Source organism: Macrobrachium nipponense, chromosome 47, assembly GCF_015104395.2.
Source record: "Macrobrachium nipponense isolate FS-2020 chromosome 47, ASM1510439v2, whole genome shotgun sequence".
Taxonomy (NCBI): Eukaryota; Metazoa; Arthropoda; class Malacostraca; order Decapoda; family Palaemonidae; genus Macrobrachium; species Macrobrachium nipponense.
The window spans coordinates 12,623,055-12,639,397 of NC_087222.1; the positions used below are offsets into that span (position 1 = coordinate 12,623,055).

Genomic DNA, 16,343 nt, shown 5'->3' on the forward strand with positions numbered 1-16,343 from the left:
TCGTTGGGGCTTCTGGTCAATTTCCAGAAGTCAAGTTTAGTACCCGATCAAGAGTGTGTTTATCTGGGGATCCAGATGAACTCTCAGAGTTTTCGGGCTTTTCCGTCTCAGGAAAGGATAGCCCGGGGACTCGAGAAAGTAACAACCTTCTTAGGGAAAGAAATATGCACAGCGAGGGAGTGGATGAGTCTGCTGGGGACGCTCTTCTCGCTGGAGCAATTCGTTTCCCGAGGAAGGTTGCACCTGAGACCGCTCCAATTCTTTTTTCATCAGAATTGGAGTCGTCGTTCTGAGGATTTGACGTCCTCCCTGTTCATTTCTCGGCAAGTCAAGGAGGAACTAGCATGGTGGGCAGATCCCAACAAGTTTACGCAGGGACTGTCTCTGCAATCCCAGAACCCCAACCTAGTGTTGTTCTCCGACGCGTCGGAGACAGGTTGGGGGGCGACTCTGTGAACCAGGGAGGTGTCAGGTACCTGGGTGGGGAACCAGGTGTCCTGGCACATCAACAGAAAAGAACTGATGGCTGTGTGGTTGGCTCTGAAAGCGTTCGAATCCAACGTCAGAGAATCCGTAGTGCAGATCAACTCGGACAACACCACGGCTCTGGCATACATCAGGAAACAGGGGGGACGCATTCCTTCTCTCTGTACGAAACAGCAAGAGACTTTCTTCTGTGGGCTGAAGAAAGGAGAATCAAGCTTCTCACCAGAGAGAGGAATGTGAGAGCAGATCTCCTCAGCAGGAAAGATCAGGTCCTTCCCACAGAGTGGACTCTGCACCAAGATGTATGCCGCACATAGGCCTATTTGCCACATCAAGAAACACGAGACTGGATCTTTACTGCTCTCCCATCTCGGATTCAGGGGCAATAGGGATAGATGCACTTCTTCTCGACTGGAAAGGACTCGACGTTTACGCATTTCCCCCCTTCAAGATTCTGGGGATAACGCTCCCAAAAGTTCGCAGTGTCAGATTCGACGAGGATGACATTAATCGCTCCCTTTTGGCCAGCCCAAGAATGGTTCACAGAGGTACCGGAATGGTTAGTGGACCTTCCAAGATCGCTCCCTCTAAGGAGCGATCTTCTCAGACAACCCCACTTCGACAGGTACCACAAAAATCTCCCCGCTCTCAGTCTGACTGGCTTCAGACTGTCCAAAGTCTGGTCAGAGCGAAAGGCTTTTCAACAACAGCTGCTAAAGCAATCGCAAGAGCTAGGAGGTCTTTCACCTTTCGAGTATACCAGTCGAAGTGGGATGTCTTCAGACGGTGGTGCAAGAGGAATAACGTTTCCTCTTCCAATACCTCTGTGACCCAGATTGCGGATTTCCTTCTATTCCTGAAGCAAGGATGCGGTCTAGTGGTTTCGACCATTAAAGGATATCGCAGTATGTTGGCGGCGGTCTTTAGAGACAGAGGCCTCAATATATCTGAGAATAAGGACTTGCATGACCTTATTAGGTCTTTTGAAACCGTTAAGAAGCAGTCTCCTAAAACACCGAACTGGAATCTGGACGTAGTTTTTCAGTTTCTCGGATCGTCTAGATTTGAACCCCCTAGTTCAGCCTCGTTTAAAGACCTGACAAAGAAGGCTCTGTTCCTTATGGCTCTAGCTTCCGCCAAGAGGGTGAGTGAGCTTCAAGCGATTGAGGGCAATGTTTGATTTAAGGAAGAGTCTATGGTTTGTTCTTTCCTCCCTGGGTTTCTGGCAAAGAACGAGAACACATCAAATCCATGGCCCAGGGGCTTTGAAATTCGTGGGTTATCTTCTCTTGTAGGGGAAGAGCCTGAGAGAACTCTTTGCCCGGTGAGGATTGTAAAATATTACCTTAAGAGAAAAGAACAACTGAAGGCCAATCAAGAGGTCCTTTGGTGCTCTGTAAAGGACCCCACTCGACCCCTATCGAAGAACGCGCTGTCCTTCTTCTTAAGAAGCCTCATTAAAGAAGCACATGTTTCTTGTAAGGAAGATCATTTTAGGCTTCTTAAGGTGAAAGCCCACGAAGTGAGAGCCATAGCAACTTCGCTTGCTTTTAACAAGAATATGTCCGTGCGGAACCTGATGGAGGCAACTTTCTGGAGATGTCACTCAGTTTTCGCAAACCACTACTTGCGTGATGTGAAAATCACTTATGACAAATGTTTCGCCTTGGGCCCTTACGTATCGGCGGATTCGGTGCTGGGGCAGGGAGCTGGAACTTATCCTTGTTAGATGTATATATTTTTTACCCTATGTTTTGTATTTGTTGTTTATGGTTGTCTGAAAGAGGATGCAGGGAGGCATCTCTTTATGTCGTAGTACTAACCCTAGGTTGTTTGGTTAGGTGGTCTGATGAGTTTTGGCTCCTTGCGGTAGTAGTGGTGAGGATCTGTTAAGTAATTGGACGAGTTCCCTTTAACAGAATCCGACGTGGATTCTACCACACAAAGGGATCAGATATCCCGGTGGTAGATCCGAGAGTCTTTCAGCAACAGGTCACGTCCTAGCTGTAGCTCTCCAGGCAATGCAGACTCAGAGACAGTATCAATGAAGTCTTCTGCCTGAACAGGTAAGAACCAAGGTTTTTATATCCTACAACATCAGTTGTTTCCCTTCTTTCCATATTTTTTAGCTGTCTCTTACCCTCCACCAAGGGTGCCAATCAGCTAAGTATATATCTGACAGGAAAGTTCATGTACAAAAATGATATTGTTAAACTACAATAAAGTTTTGTACATACTTACCTGGCAGATATATACGTCTAATGGCCCGCCCAGCCTCCCCTCAGGAGACAGGTGGAAGAGAAAATCTGACAGGAAAGTGGGATTGGTTCGTACACCCGCCACCCAGCGGCGGGTAAGGTAGACCACCTGACCTACCTGTCGCGTGTGCCGCGAGATTTGAAATTCTGTCGGGAACGTCGGAGACTATAGCTAAGTATATATCAGCCAGAAGTATGTACAAAACTTTATTGTAGTTTAACAATATCATTTTATTTACTTCATTTATTGATAATAGTGATGATTTGCAGGTTAGTATATACTGTGCCAATATTTTTTGCATTTTATAGACTTACAAAAATATCATTATATGCCAAATTAACCTTAAATTTAGAGAATCATAGGCTAACTTGGCCCAAGGCTAGCTTAACCAATAGTAGTGTTTTGATTCCAAAATAAGCCTAGGCAGACATGAACTTAGCCTTTCTCAGACAATATCTGCCAGAATCAAGGCTCGAACATGACAAGGGGTATGGGCTGAAATTATGATTTCTGATGGAAAAAAAGCTGTATGCTGCTTGCTTTAGCCTCCAGGACATTGTATATTGTTTGTTACTGAGGAAAACATTAATATACCTGTGTACCAATGTAACCCCAGTGCACTTCCTATGTATTTATAATGAACAGTTTCTTTATCTTGCAGATAATTTGTGAAGCACCAAATGCAGACTTGTTGAGAGGTCCTTGGAAATTAAAGTTACAGTCCATAATTGTCGAAAAGGAACTATTTCTTAGTCTTGTTGGAAACTTGTTAAGACTTGCACTTTTTATTTTTCTGTAAGTATTTAGAAGATTATTTGTACGTTTATGAGTAATGTTATTCATTTGTGGTTTCAAGTTTAACTCTTGAGGTTAGGAATATTTTCTAGCTGTTTAGGCTTAGCTCTTTTGGCATCAGAATTGAAAAAACAAAATTATTTGTTCCTACCCTCGTAGGAACAAATAATTTTGCTTGAACCTTCGTCTGTTATATGAGAGGACAAGCAGTCCCCAACTTTGTTGTAGGTGGAAATCCGGTGTAAGTCAGAATAATAACTAATCTGACATAATGGCATGTTGTTCCTACACAAATACAAAAACCTTTGGTCTTTACATTAGTATATTACTTACAGTGTGAGCTGGTAATGGCTTTCTAACTTATAAACAAGACACTGTAGTTAGCTACCAGTGATGCCAAGGTTTCTCTCTGATTCCTTCCTGCCCTCAACCAAACTGCCTCCTGTTGTTGCCACTCTTAGGGGAGCTGTCTCCCTTTCACCGTCTCCTATTGCTTTGTTTGTAGGGAGCTGGTGTGTTAGTCTATGACTCAGTACGACTTTGAAGAGGGAGTGCTCCTCTTAACCTGACTTGTCTTGCAGGTGTGGTGGAGCCTGAGGAGCTTGGGGAGTTGTGGCTCTCCCTAGGCCCCCTGTGGGAGCCTTTCTTGGAGGGCTTGATCTCTCACACAGCTTTGGTTCTTATGATCCTACCATTTGTAGTGTGCCTCTGACTTCCTCCCCTTAGGGAATGTCCTTCTCCACTCCCTTTGAAAAGAGACAAAGTCGCAGAGTGACTTCATCATCCTCATCTTCGTGTGCCTACACCTCCTCCCCTTCTTTCAGTGGAATCAAGGGGAGGAAGAAGCTGTTTTTCCCAGCTGTATGAATGCCCATAGGGCTTATAATGGTCATCTGTCTTCCATGGAAAAGGTTAAGGGATCTCTCGTCTGCTCTCCTGATGTGTCCACGAGAATGGGAACCATTGCACGGGGTTCCACAGGCCCCTATGTCACTGGTACTGGTCCCAGGAAGTCACCTTCCCTGGCCGGAAAAGTTCCTTCTACCGCTTCACTGGATTCCATGACACCAGTACCAGTTCCTTTTACCACTGCATGGGGTTACACGGATCCCCTGGCACCAGTACCGGCCCCTGGAAGTCACTTGCTCTTTCCATAACCTAGAGTAGATTATTAGATGCTAGTCCTCCCCCTCTCTCTAGCAAGGGGAGAGAGGGGCTGACAATAAAACAAACCTGGAAGTTGTATTAGCCTTTTATTGTCTCCAACATTTACTAAGGGATTCAGAGCCGATGGAAGGCTGTTTTTTGGCAATAACTTTTTATCAAAGCATTGGATAAAGGTGAAAGATGGCAATGTCTATTTTATAACCCTATCCAATTTTTGCAATTATTATTTAGTACCTAAGTTTGATAGTTTTGGTATTCATAGAGTAAATGAAGTTGCCAATTCCAGAACCGAGAAAATCACAGAAGAGGATTCCAAAACCATTTCTGATGTACACATATGTGATATGATGTCATGAAGCTGCGCCCATCCACCAGGTAGGCAGCAACAGGTGAAAGGATATGGTTACACAGCCTACTACGCATTTCATGCCACTAGGGCACTTGAGTGTTTCAAACTTTGTCTAATTTTCGGAAGTACTGAGCACCGCCATATGTGTTTCATTAACTTTTTTACTTGAGAAAATTAGGCTAAAGCTGTGTTGACCCACCCATCCATCCACAAAAGTGGTTACAAGTATCAGTGACATCGAGAATCTCGCCTCCAGCGTCTGAGGGAGAAAATTTCACCTTATTTGTTCACAGCTGTGTGTTGTGCTGTCAAGTCTCTGAACATTCCTGATGCTGTGTCTCGAGCCCCAGTTAGCCACCCTGCACCAGAGGACAAAATCACAGGTGCCCCTTCTGCTACCCATCTCCAAACAGTCATGGCTGTGTACACTGTCAACTCTTCAGGAAAGTCTCCAGCTCAAGATACCAACAGGACTCCTCAGGATCTACGAGGCACAGCAAGAGAAGACCCTGTCTACACTCACCTACTTGACTGTGTCACCTTAGGATTCCCCTCCAACAGATATGATCTGCATTACTACTTACTCCCATATTGGAAGATACGGGACAAGCTATACGTTGATGGTGAGCTCATTTTGTATGGAGCTAGAGTTATAGTTTCTGCCGCCCTCTGCGGCCGCACTTTGTCCCGCCTACATGATAGTCATCAGGGCATGGAATCTATTAAGTGCCGGGCAAGACAGGCTGTCTTCTGGCCTGGTATCAACTCGGACATTGTCAACACAATTGTAGCTTGTTAGTCATGCCAGGTATTGCAGCCAGCCCAGCAGCAGGAACCATTAATGAATGACAACAACCCCACGAGGCCCTTTGAGTCTGTTTCAGCAAATTTATTTACCGTCACTGGAAAACCCTTTCTCGTCATACTTGACTAACTCTCAGGATGGCCTGTTGTTGTCCCTTGCATAGGTGATACTACTGCTTCTAATACAATCAGGATCTTCTGCCGCTACTTCCGGGAAGTTGGTGTGCCTCTCTGTCTCAGGACTGATAGAGGACAACAGTTCACCAGTAACGAGTTCTGGGACTTCATGGAGCGATGGGGAGTCAGACATGTGATAACCTCCCCATATTATCCACAATCGAATGGTCAAGCTGAGGCCGCCATGAAGTCAATCAAGCATCTCATCCTGACAGTGGTACCCTCTGGCAACATTTCACAGGCCACTCCCCCGCCTAGATCTTGTGTGGTTGACCTCTTAGGTCATGCATCCTTTTCAGAGGAGTGGCAGGTCAAGACTGAGGACTGTGAACGCTGTGCGGTCTCCTGTGCTGCTGCCTGCGCTGAGCAGGTTAAGACCCAGTGTGATCAGCATGCCAGCCCCCTACCCAGGTTGACTATTGGACAATAAGTATGAATCCAAGACCCGACATCTCGCTGCTGGAACAAGCTTGGGGTAGTCATGAGTTTCAGCAGGTCAAGGGATTATGGAATTCATCTCCCTAGTGGTTGTGTCTGGTGGTAAAGCACGTTTCCTTCAGCCAGTGCCACCCTCTAGTGTTGACCCATCCCCTCTTTCCCCTGTGGCCTCTTGCTTGGACCAGGAAAAGCAGTCCTTAGTTGATATTCCCCCATTGTCCCCACATCGTTCTCAAAGGCTCGGAGAGAAAGAGTCTTCTTGAGAGTGCACTACGAGTGTGAAGGGGGAGGGAGGTGTAGGCAAATGAAAGAAACATTCAGTACGATATATGAACGTTTACATATATGTATTGGATTCTTATATTTCATGTCCATTTATATACCTCCCTATGTATCATGTATGATATGTAATGACAAAATCTCGCCCGTCTGGCAGAAATATTTTGCCAGTACGGCACCACTCTATTTTCCTTGCTTGCACATAATTTGACATCTTTGATTTTGTTTACTTCACTTAGACTTTAAGAAATTACCTTGGATATTTGGTGTTTCCTTCATTCCCTACCTTTAGTGGTAAGGATAACGCATCGAACACAGTGGTGGGGCGATTTCTTCACCCCGTTAGTTACTGCCATGCCACTAAGGTCAATTCAGAGCATCCTGACTAATCCTGGTAGTACTCTGTATCACCTCCTATTTTCACTATTTCTCTTCTTCCTCTGTCAGGATGGATTTTGTTGACGACCTTAGCATGAATTTGGACACGCTCTTACTGTTCTCCGGAGTTGAAGGAGGGTGGAGTGGGACAGCATGCCTCTCCACCCGTAGAACTGTAGTACCCAACATGGACGAGCGAGGGGAAACTTTAATGTCAAACCCTGCTGGGTCCGATCTCAACGGACTGACAACCCCCAAGGTACTGGATGTTGGGTGTATATCTAGGTTGGACCCCTAGGATGCCCCAATAAGGGAATTACATCCTCTAAATGTGGTTCAGTGATGGGTACAAAGACAGCCTTGACGAACCTGCTATTTAACGTTTTATGAAGAACTTAAAACCCCAAAAATCCTAATGACCAATGCACGGAACCAGACACGGGAAGCACTCTTCAATCCAGTGTTGTTACAGTGGCACCATATATTCCCAATCAAGGGAGAAAGAATTTTGTGGGAACAAAATCCTTAGAAGAACCTAGTGAATTACCTTTGAGGACGATTATATAAATATTTTTGAAGTACACAGGGATATTGTAAAATACTGTGGATGGGAACCTAGGATATTGCCACATGGTAAAAATAAACTTTTGATAAAGACTAGATCCTTAGAAGAAAGGGAGAAATTGAAATTTCTGATTTTACTGGGAGGAGTTCAAAGTGGATGTAAACCACACATGATATTTTTAATCATAAAAAAGGAATTACGCATGTATGGCCCTCATCTTGGGATTCATGCTGAAGAAGAACTGCAAGATGAGCTTAAAGATCAGGGGGTATTAAAGGCGGATAGACTGAAAAAGGAAGTAAGTGGGGCATGGTCTCCTATGCCACAGTTATATTAACTCTCAATTCATCTAAATTACCAAATTTTGTTAAAGCAGCTTGGTACAGATTTAAAGTGAAACAGTACATGCCGAGACCAAGGGTGTTTTTACTGTCAGGAATATGGGCATACAATTGGGTCCTGTAGATCCAAGTTGCAAGGAAACTTTGCCATTTGTATCAATTGTGGAGGAGTTGAGTATGGTGATTGCCATGCTGAACCAAAATGCATTCATTGTGGGGAAGCTCACCAGTCATCCTCGAACTCATGTGTTGTTTCCCTGAGAAAGATGTGCTAGAATCCCTGAGAAAGTTACTTTTAGAGAAGCCAGAAGAATAGTAGTGAGTAAATATTTAAGATCAGGGGTATCTTTTGCAAGTGTTACTACACATAGACAACAATTGAGGAGGAGGAAAACTAATTCAAATACTGCTTCATATTCATCTAGATCCGGTAGAAACATTCATAAATCCTTTGTAGCTGAAACCAGTACATATAAAAAGCAACTTGGGTAAAGCTCCAAATAAAGTGTTTACGACTGCAACATCAGCTTTGGTTTATGTGTGAAACTCTTTGGAAATAGCATCCATCAGCTTTGGCTGGTGCACCGGCCTGTTTGGGGGCAGCATCAAAGCTGATACGTCAGTCTGTTTGGAGGCATCATCAGTTTTGACTAATGTAAGTAATCTAGAGTGCATGTCTGTCCTTACTGATGTACATGCCTATTTTGGGAAGTCACTCTCCTCAGCTGATGCAATGTCCTCTTGGGTACTGCATCACCATCTACAGATTGTCTGAATAATCCAACCACCTCTTTGGAGGCAAAGTTAACGCTGTCAGGAACGTCACCTAATGAGGCAAAAGCAGCCAGCCAAGAACCAGAAGTTGCTTCCTGTATGGAGGTAGCAATATCAGTCCCTAAAAGAAAATAGGCTGAGGGTCGCAGGCAGTCTCCTTCTAAGAAAAAACAAAGCAGGATTCCCCAAATTCCTGTCAACCCTACTAAGACAAAATATCTTCAGAGAGGCCCAATTATCAAAGCCTCTAAAACTCAAGTAAGTTCTCAAATTTTCTTCAGTGGAATAATCAGGGCCTGAGAGCTTCATGGGAGGAGAGAAAAATGCTAAATTTTGAGTTGTCCCCATTTGCAAAACTTTGCAAGAGACTGTGCTCAGCAACGATTTTATTCCTTGCCCTAAAGAATATGTTGTTTTCCATTCAGATCTAAATTAAAATAATAGAAATTAGGGTGGAGCAATGTTATATGTTTGCCATGATACACTTTACAAGTATTTTCCTGTTTATTCTTCTTTGCAAGCTGTTGCAGTGCAAGTGTTTCTAGCTCGGAGATATACGATTGGTTTTGTATACCTTCCACTAAATGTAGCTTTCCATAGTACTGATTTCTGTAGTCTCATCAGACAGCTTCCTGAATGGAAGAAATCCTTTATGGGGGATTTAATTACTAATGAAACAGGAAATTGCCTGTCATCCATTATTGAAGGAGAAAAATGTTGGTGTTCTGAACACTGGGGAACCTTCCCATTTCCATGTACTCTAACAGACATCGACCTGTCAAGATGTAGTGCCGATACCATTATGGACTTCAATTGGCAAGTGATTGATTATAGACACAGTAGTGATCACTTTCCAATTGTCATTAGCACTAGATCAAGTCCTCCATGTCCAAGTTTACCTCGTTGGAATGTAAAAAGAGCTGACTGGGCAAATTTTGAAGAACATAGTTCAATCGAAGCTACAGCAGAGGAATTTTAATGTATTGAGGATGCTATTGAATTGTTAATAACTACTTTATTTGCAGCTGGACTTCAGTTAATTCCAAGAACATCAAGTCTATTTATGGATCGACCAGTACATGGTGATCAAAAGAATGCCATGAAACCCATAGAACTCTGAGATCTTCTTTTACTAGGTTTAAAAGACAGAAATGTAAGTACTATCTGGTAGAATTTTGTAAGGCTAGGGCAAAGTTTAGATTTAAAATTTAAAATGCACGAAGAAAATCTTGAAGTAAGCTCATTTCTTCCATAAATTGCAAAACTCCTGTCACATTAGTGTGGAAGAGAGTAAGGGAAATAACAGGAAAGTTTGTACCTAGCCAACCACCTGTGTTAAAAATAAAAGGCATCAATGTAGTAGATCCGCAGGTAGTGTCAAATGAGTTTGCCCTACATTTTGCTAAAATATCTCAGAAAGATAAGGAGAAACCATATGCAAACAACAGAAAACAAATGGAACAGCATTATCTTGATTTCACTTCAATTAAAGAGGAGTCTTATACTATTCCATTTACTATGAGAGAATTTGCATTGGCTCTCTCAAAGTTTAAAGAATCTGCTCCTTGGTCCTGATGAAAATTCATATTCTATGATCAAAGCCCTTCTCAGATTACTAAAAGATTTATCCTAAGTATAATAAACAGAATTTTTAAAGAACGTTACTACTCCTTATGTTGGGAACTAGCAAGAATCCTTCCTTTCATCAAGCCCGGAAAGGATAGTTCTTATGTAGGAAATTATTGTCCGGTTGCCCTAACACCTTGTTTGTGTACGCTGATGGAGAAAATGGTGAATGCTTGCTTAGTGTGGTATTTAGGGAGAGGAAACTATTTCTCCTCAGCCCAATGTGGTATGCAATCCACTGTTGATATCTTAGTTAGAATGGAGTCTGCAATATGTGAAGCCTTAGCCTCTAGCAACCCTTTATTACGGTTTTCTTAGACTTAGAAAAGGCATATGATACTATCTGGCGGCATGGAATTTTGAAAGTAGTCCATGAATATGGTTTAAGAGAATTAGCTATTTTTATTAAGCTATTCTTAAAAAATTGTTATTTTCAGGTACAAGTAGAAGCATTTCTGTCTGAAGTGTGTAAACAAGAAGGGGTTCCTCAGCGTAGTGTATTAAGTATGACACTTTTTGCTCTAGCAATTAATGACATAGTAAAGCAAATACCTGCTGATGTTCTGCACACACTGTTTTAAATGACTTTTCTCTATCTTTTGCAGCTGCAAGTATGTCAGTAGCTAAATGTCATCTACAAATACATAGTATTAAATAAGATGGTGAAATGGGCTGAAATGCAGGGTTTTAGATTTTTTTCATCAAAGATTGTAGCCATTCAGTTCTGTAGAATTAGAGGGATACATGCAGATCCAGATTTATATGTAAATAGCCAGAGAATAGCTTGTGTTAATGAAACAGGGTTTTTAGGGATGAGTTTTGATGCTCGGCTGACATGGCTTCCCCATCTCCTAAATCTCGGGGCTATATGCAAAATAATCTTTGGACATCTTGAAAGTTTTGTCAAGCACATTTCGGGGAGCTGATAGACTCCAGTTATTAAGATCGTATAAAGCCTTGGTTTCATCAAGATTAACATATGGATGTGAAGTTTACACCTCGGCTACCCCAAGTCACCTAAAGATTTTGGACTCCATTCACCATACTGGAATTAGGATTGCTACTGGAGCTTTTAGGACTTCCCCTATAGAGACTATGTTAGTAGATGCTGGGGAAATGCCCCTAGCCTTACATTACCAGGCTCTTCTGGTTCGAAGCTGGTTCAGATTCCAAAGACTTCCTGGATCCCTAGTATGCCAGTTGTTAAGAAATGGAAGATTTGATAACTTCTATGAAAGTCATCCAAAGATGCCACGTCCATATGCCTTCAGACTGAAATCAACCCTCCAAGACTTCAACATTCCAGACAAATGTGTACTACTGGTGAGGGTATCTGTATCTCCCCCTTGGAAAAATCTTGCAGTAGAGTTTTGTAACTATTTTAATTAATCAAAGAAGAATCTCTGATAAAATATTATGTTATACCTTTTTAGATCATATGTCACATGATAATTTTATCCCAGTTTTTACCGATGGATCCAAAACCAGTCCAGGCACTGGTTTTGGCATAGTTTTTCCGTCCTTTGAGCGTAGTGGAAGGCTCTCCAGTAATGCATCTGCATTTACTGCAGAATTATATGGAATTTTACATACTGTTAAAGAAGTTTTAAAAAGTAGTAATTAGAATTTTATTGTGTACTGTGACTCTAGAAGCGCTCTAGAGTCACTGAAAGATTTTTATTCCAAACATCCAGTAGTTTTAAGTATTCTGAAATGGTTATTTTTAGCTAAGCGGAGGGGTTTTAATATTGAATTTTGTTGGGTTCCTGCACACAAGGTTGGAATATCTGGAAATGAACGCGCTGATGCAATTGCCAAAAAGGCTGTTTCTTGTATTGAGCCCAGATCATTTAAGGTGCCATGCAGGGATTTATATACTCCAATTAGAGAGAAGCATAAAGTACTTTGGCAAAATATTTGGTCAAATTTAACTACTAATGTAAAAATGAGAACAATTGCACCTACAATCAATGCTTGGCTGTACAATTTTATGCCCAGAAGGTTTGAAATGGCTCTGTGCCACCTGCATATTGGACATACTATGCTGACACATTCCTACTTGATGAGTCGTGATCATGAACCATACTGTGAAGATTGCCTAGTTCCACTGACTGTTATGCGCTTGCTGGTTGAGTGCCCCACTTTGGTGGAACAGCGCAATCAATATCTATTCTATGGGAAGGAGAATAATGTTTATAAGTTGTCAAAAATTTTAGGAGCAAATGGGATTTTTAACATGACTGGCTTATTTGGATTTCTTTTTAACACTGGTATTTTAGATAAACTGTAATGCTTGTGTGCGCCTTGCTTTTATTCTTATTGCAACAGTATATATATATATATATATATATATATATATATATATATATATATATATATATATATATATATATATAAATAGAGGGATCCACAGTAATATCCTTGTTTATCTAGATATAATATGTTTATACAAAGCTTAAAGCTTTCGTCCATCCTCCTGTGGACTTGATCACTAAGCAAAAGTCATTTGCTTAGTGATCAAGTCCAAACAGGAGGATGGACGAAGCTTTAAGCTTTGTATAAACATATTATATCTAGATAAACAAGGATATTACTGTGGGGATCCCTCTATTTTATTTCTTAGAAGCACGATACAGTGTTTTTATATTGCATATATATATATAATATATATATATATATATATATATATATATATATATATATATATGTGTGTGTGTGTGTGTGTGTGTGTGTGTGTGTATGTGTGTATGTATGTGTGTGCACGTACATATGTGTATATATGTATGTGTATGTATATGGATGTATGTATGTGTGTGTGTATATATAATAATTGCTTTTTTTATAATTCATTTTTATATTTATTTTATAATTACCAGTATCTTTTATCATTTTTTAAAAAATAATTCTCTGTTTAATTATTATTATTAAAATTTATGGGTTTTTTATATATAGTTTGGCATCGATGACCTAGATGTGGCGATGCTAGATTAATATAGTATCAATCAATCAATCAATCTTGGATGCATCGAACGAGGATTGCGACTCACACCTGGAGGAGTTGTTGCTGACTGCCTGAGTGTGGAATCGACACGACAAGCAACTTCACATCAATGTTCTGGAACTCAAGGCGGCTTTCTTAGCCCTCCAAGAGTTCCGGGATAGAGTGATGGGACACTCCATTGTGTTGATGAGCGACAGTACCACAGTGGTGGCATATGTCAACAAACAAGTAGGCTTAGTGTCTCTTCTGTTGCATCAGTTGACAGTGCAGGTGCACAAGTGGGCTGCAGCGCACTCAGTATAGCTGTCAGCCAGATACATTCCAGGCAAGAGGAATGTAGTGGCAGACCAGCTCAGCCGTCAGAATCAGGTGATAGGGACCTAATGATTTCTACACCCAGAGGTGGCAGAAAGGATGTTCGACCTATGTGATTGTCCAGTGGTGGACCTGTTCGCCACCCGACACATCAGAAAACTTCCGGTTTTCTTCTCTGTTGTGCTAGACCCATGGGCAGCTGCAGAGGACGTGTTCCAACATCTGTGGGACAACCTCAAAGTCTGCACCTTTCTCCTGTTCTGTCTGATTCGCAAGGTGATCAGCAGAGTGCTGGTCACCAGCAATCTTCGGATGATCCTAGTGGAGGCCATTTAGTATCCTGTCTGTTGGCTTTTCTCTCTGGGGCACCATGAGAGATTCCCCCGTGGCACAACCTTCTGTGTCAACCGCACGTAGAACGGTACCACTTGGCAGTACAATCCCTGTGTCTTCATGGTTGGCGGTTATCCTCCATCTCTTGCTAACGAGGATTTTCTTGCTTAGCAGCAACAGAGATGGCAGGATACTTCAGACAGTCCTCTAGAGGCAGCAGTGTACCAGGGAAAGTGGTCCGTCTTCTCTTGTTGGTGTTTTGGACGGGGTCTCTCTCCACTTAGAGACACTCTTCAACAGATTGCGGATTTCATAGTCTTTCTTCGCCAAGAGAAGCTCCTCTCTGTCTCTGCAGTTAAGGGCTACAGGTTTGCCTTGGCCTTGGTCCTGAAACTGCGAGCAGTGGATATATCCTCTTCTATGAAGATATCTCTTCTTATGAGGAGCTTTGAGAGATCTTGCCCACCCAGGGAACTCAGGTCCCCTGAGTGGGATGTAACTCATCTTGGGAGCTTGACTCGTGAACCCTATGACTCTCTCTGAGAGTCTTCAGACAGGGATCTGACCCTCAAGACCATCTTTTTGCTGGCCCCGGACTTGGCGAAGAGAGCAGGTGAGCTTCATGGTCTCTCTTATAATGTGTCCTTTACGATCCCCTCCCTAGAGGACTTTTGTGGTAATGATCGAGACAAGATGCTACTTTATCCCGTGTCCAAGAACACTATCTCTTTTTGGCTTTGTGAGGTGATCAGGAAAGCGTACTCCTCCCACGCAAGAATCTGTTGGTTCCACGGCTATTGAAGGCAGGGGTTTGGTCCAACCAGACCACTTCACCTCCTTCTACCTTCGGGATATTGCTCATAGGTCCTTGGAAACCTTTTACTTGGGACCCGTGGTGGCTCCTCTAACTGGACAAAGTTGCATTTCGCCTTGTGTAACCATATGAATGGGTGCAAATGAGAGTGTGACTGGCTTCTCTTTCTCCTTCATTCTCCTCTCTTCCTATGTGCAGACAGCTGCAGTTGTCACATGCTGGAAAGGACGGTCGATGCAGGTAAGTTATATTACTGAGCTCCATTCTTTCCCTTTCATTAGGGTATAGGATCACATATCTGTCCCTTCCCTAACTAGGGGGAAGAGGTTTCTGTCATAATAAAAACCCAATACTTGTATAATTGTCTTCTTGCTTCCGACTATAAGTTCTTGTTTGCTATTCATAAGAGGCTACGCTTGTCTCCCTCTCATGAATTGGTCCAGAGGTCTGGCCATTGGTCTCGCAATTCTTTACTGCGATCAGTTGGACAGAGGCAACATTCCCCCCCTTGCGCTTACAACCAGGGTGGGAATCTTGGTTGGGCAAACACCAGTCTGTTCAAAAGACTAATAGACTCCCACCAATCAGGGAGTCTTCCTTATGTAAAGGACCGAGGGTTTGTATTACTTGTTGGAACAAATCACAATTTTTAAAAGTAAATTGTATTTTTCCTAACTATACAAACCTGAGGTCCTTTACATTTATGCCCACTTCATGCAACCCCTCAATCTGTTCCTGGGCCTAAAGCAAAGTGGAATGTTTACGTCTGGTCTAGCAGGACTCCCGACTAGCCGACAAGTAATTACTGCCAAACTACCTTGTTGTTATTCTCTTACGACTGATTTCCAGCCGATGCTGAAAGTTATTCCTTATGTCAAGGACCTCAGGTTTGTATAGTTAGGAAAAATACAATTTACAGTTTAAAACTGTGATATTTTACCTTTGTAGACTACATGACAGTATGGTCGTAATGGGTCTGATGCACCGACGTATAGAATTCAAAGATAAATTACAGCTTAGCTAAAGATGACTAGTAAAATATTACCTTAAACTCATGTAAAGCAAGTAAAATAACATAGGAAAATGTCAACTGCCATAATCTAGTTTGACTGTACAATATTCAAAGTTTTGGGTCAGGGCGAAGGAACGTAAACAGTCGCCACGTTTGAATTCTGGTAGAGGGAGTGGTGGGATAAGTAACTACCAGGGAGACATCTGTTTACCATTACCAAGGGGATGATGGGGTACTCGGGGGAGGAGGCCACAGAAGGTACGAGTTGGTAAAGTGATGCGGGATTGTTAGGCGGAGATATGATGGTAAATGCAATTACCCACCAAATAATAACACTTCTTCATAGCACTAAACCTTAGGAACACCAAAACACAATTGCTCTAAGTAAATGAAGTAGATAAAGTTGAGGAACCTTACCTTAAAGGGATTT

At 42.3% G+C, this 16,343-nt stretch overlaps 1 protein-coding gene across 1 annotated transcript in view; it reads left to right on the forward strand.

Moving 5' to 3' along the window:
* LOC135204717 (zinc finger protein OZF-like) overlaps positions 1-16,343 on the forward strand; it is a 120,037-nt gene that overhangs the window by 58,251 nt on the left and 45,443 nt on the right. Inside the window, exon 2 of the mRNA XM_064234869.1 lies at positions 3,407-3,540. The gene's annotated coding sequence lies outside the window, so the exon portion shown is untranslated. The remainder of the gene's footprint in view (positions 1-3,406; positions 3,541-16,343) is intronic.